The following is a 3933-nucleotide window of genomic DNA, read 5'->3' as shown; positions in this document are numbered from 1 at the left end:
TCTCTCCCCTCAGAGTGATTCCTTTTTTATATTTTTCTTGCATGGCTTTTTTTCTAAAGTGCTTGTGTTCTCTCTACTATATTTGAGGATTTATATTCTTTTAGTAGTTACCCTCAACATGTAAATGAATATTTAATAAGGCCAACCTCGTTACATACCACTGGAATAATATAAGGATATAGGATGGATTTCACTCTAAGTATTTCTTTTTCTCTCTGAGGCAGGAACAAACTAATAAGCAAATAGACAAGCAGAAAACTAGAGCTAGAATCTGTGAAAGAAGGGAAAGGGCTTAAGTAATAGAAGAGAATGACATTCAGGAAACTGAATACTTGAAACATTACAGGCAATTGTTTTCTGGTATTTTAAGTCAGCCTTGTTATAAGCCAAACCTAATTATTATTATTTTTAAACCATTAATTTATCTTTAAATATACATGAATGATTATTCTCTTTGCTCACCAGTATTATTTCCATTTTAGATCTTCTTTCTGGAATTTTTTTCCCTTCTTCTTCTATTGGGTCATTCAGAAGTTCTTTATGAGTGGTTTTGTTTATCTGAAATTATTTTTACTTGCTTTTATCCTTGAAAATAAATTTCTTGAGTAACCAATAAAATTAGAAGCAATTTCACTCTGAATTTGGAACATATATTTAATTTTTTATTGCTACATTACTTCTCTTTAGAATTTGTCATTCTAATCATCATGCCTTTGTTAATTTTTTTTAATGGCTGCTATTAAGATCTTTGTACTTTGCAGTCTTACAATGATTTGCTTAGATAAGAATTCCTCTAATATAGGTTGTTTTGAAATCTTTGTTTTCCAAATGTCACAATTTTTCATTTTACTCAATACTAGAAAACTCAGATACTACCACTCAATATTGCTTTTATATATATTATATATTTTATATACAATTTTTAAAAAAATTATTTTGTCCTGGTATCTATTTAAAACACATTTTGGATCTTCTCACTCTATTCTCCATGCCTCTTACATTTTCCATCATATTTTCTATTTTTTTTATCTCTGCAGCATTTTGGGTGATTTCTTCTGATCTTTCTCCCATTCATGCTCTTCAGCTTTTTCAAACCACTGCTCAACACCTCATTAAATTGTTAATTTTAATTATATTGATTTTTTTCTATAACTTCTTTCTCCTTTATTAAATATATCTAATTTCCTCCTCCATTTTCTGGTAGTCTTTTTATCCTAATATAATTTTAATTCCTTTTCATTTTCTTAAATTTATTAAGCTTATTTCTTTAGTGTTCATTTTAAAAATTGTCAATATCTGATTTTTTATAATTCTGGTACTATTGTTTCTTTTTAAAAAAATAACTTTTTTGAGATACAGTTAACAGACAATAAATAGCATATATGTTTTGTTTATTTTATTTATTTATTTATTTTTTTTGGGGGGTGCACCAAGTTCAATCATCTGTTTTTATACACATATCCCCGTATTCCCTCCCTTCCTTGACTCCCCCGCCTCGAGTCCCCCCCCCACCCTCCCTGCCCCAGTCCCCTAAGGCATCTTCCATCCTCGAGTTGGACTCCCTTTGTTATACAAAATAGCATATATTTAGAATGTACAATTTGGCATCCCAATCTCCCAATTCATTCCCCCCCACCCCAGCCTTCCCCATTTTCCCCACTTGGTGTCCATATGTTTGTTCTCTACATCTGTGCCTCTATTTCTGCCTTGCATTTCCTCTTTCACAGTTGTTAGCATTTGCCTTATGTATTGAGGTGCTCCTATATTGGGTGCATATATATGTATAATTGTTATCTCCTCTTTTTGGGTGGATCCCTTGATCTTTATGTAGTGTCCTTTCTTGTCTCTTGTAACATTTTTTATTTTAAAGTCATTTTTATCTGATATGAGTATTGCTACTCCAGCTTTCTTTCAATTTTCATTTGCATGGAATATCTTTTTCCATCCCCTCACTTTCCATCTGTATGTGTCCCTAGGTCTGAAGTGGGCCTATTATAGACAGCATATATATGGGTCTTGTTTTTGTATGCATTCAGCCAGTCTGTGTCTTCTGGTTGGTGCATTTAGTCCATTTACATTCAAGGTAATTGTTGATATGTATGTTCCTATTACCATTTTCTTAATTGTTTTGTTTTTGTTTTTATAGGTCCTTTTCTTCTCTTATGTTTCCCGCTTCGAGAAGTTCCTTTAGCATTTGTTGTAGGGCTGGTTTGGTGGTGCTGAATTCTCTTAGCTGTTGCTTGTCTGTAAAGCTTTTGATTTCTCCGTCGAGTCTGAATGAGATCCTTGCTGGGTAGAGTATTCTTGGTTGTAGGTTCTTCCTGTTCATCACTTTAAATGTATCATGCCACTGCCTTCTGGCTTGCAGAGTTTCTGCTGAGAAATCAGCTGTTAATCTTATGGGAGTTCTCTTGTATGTTATTTGTTGTTTTTCCCTTGTTGCTTTTCATAACTTTTCTCTGTCTTTAATTTTTGTCAATTTGACTACTATGTGTCTTGGCCTGTTTCTTCTTGGGTTTATCCTGCCTGGGACTCTCTGTACTTCCTGGACTTGGGTGGCTATTTCCTTTCCCGTGTTAGGGAAGTTTTCAACTAAAATCTCTTCCAATATTTTCTTGGGTCCTTTCTCTCTCTCTTCTCCTTCTGGGACCCCTATAATGCGAATGTTGGTGCATTTAACATTGTCTCAGAGGCCTCTTAGGCTGTCTTCAGTTCTTTTCATTCTTTCTTCTTTATTCTTTTCTGCATCAGTGATGATCACCATTCTGTCTTCCAGGTCACTTATTCACCCTTCTGCCTCAGTTAATCTGCTATTGATTCCTTCTAGCATATTTTTCATTTCAGTTATTGTGTTGCATATCTCTGTTTATTTGTTTTTTAATTCTTCTAGGTCTTTGGTAAACTTTTTGATCTTTGCATGCAGTCTTTTTTCAAAGTCCTGGATCATCTTCACCATCATTATTCTGAATTTTTTTTCTGGAAGGGTGCCTATCTCCTCTTCATGTAGTTGTTTTTCTGGGGTTTTATCCTGTCCCTTCATCTGGTACAAAGTCTTTTTCCTTTTCATTTTCTCTATCTTTCTGTGGCTGTGGTTTTTAGTTCCACAAGACAAAATACTGCTGATACTGCTTGATACTGCTGTCTGCCCTCTTGTGGAGGAAGCTGTCTAGGAGGCTCGTGGGTACTGTTGTTTCTTTTTATTCTCATTTGTGGTAGCTTGTTTTCCTTTGTGTTTGGCATAATTTTTTATGGAGAGCTCATATTTGTTAACATTGTGTGTTGGGTATAGATTTTTCTAGGAAGAATTTTGGATTGCATGTAAGTAGACCTAGGTCCAATATAAATTGCAATTCTTGACATATATTTTAAATTAGCAATAATCGTGCCTTGGATAAACCTCATTGGCCACGATACCACCACTGCAAAGCTTGACATATATTTTGAACTGAATACATATAGTAGATTCAGACACAAAATATTTGAAGCCTAACATTTGACTACATAGTCTCAATGAAGGTCCTATTTACAAAAAGTCTCCACTCAGTGCCAAAGCCTAGTTAAACATGATACTTCATTAATTTTACTGTTTGCCTCTATGGGGTATCTTTGTCTATTGTAGTTGTTCACTGGGCTGCCCCCCACCCCACCTGCAAGCCCTGTACTTGCCCAGCCTCAAGACCAAAGAAAGAGCCCAGAGTCAGTGGCAGAGATAGCAGTAGTTTAATGGATGTGGGCTCTTTCATGTCTGAAGCAAGGTCTTGAAGCGACACCCACCACGCACAGCAGATGGTAGGCAGGACATGGCAGTAGTGCTGCCTTCAGTTCATGATCCTTGTTCCCTGATTATGTCCAACTTCAGCTTTTCCCTTTACTTTCTGCAAGGTCATCTAATTATTTGAGAGAGCATTTTGAGTTATCTTATCAATATCTGTT

The 3933-nt window shown here is 35.2% G+C and overlaps 1 non-coding gene across 1 annotated transcript; it reads right to left on the bottom strand.

The window, feature by feature from the left end:
* Positions 1-3293: 3293 nt before the first annotated feature.
* Positions 3294-3429, bottom strand: LOC130832172 (U4 spliceosomal RNA). The gene has a single exon (XR_009048246.1). It is a non-coding gene; the product is annotated as a U4 spliceosomal RNA (small nuclear RNA).
* Positions 3430-3933: the final 504 nt, after the last annotated feature.

This window comes from Hippopotamus amphibius, chromosome 11, assembly GCF_030028045.1.
Source record: "Hippopotamus amphibius kiboko isolate mHipAmp2 chromosome 11, mHipAmp2.hap2, whole genome shotgun sequence".
Taxonomy (NCBI): Eukaryota; Metazoa; Chordata; class Mammalia; order Artiodactyla; family Hippopotamidae; genus Hippopotamus; species Hippopotamus amphibius.
This window is presented reverse-complemented; position numbering and strand designations above follow the sequence as displayed.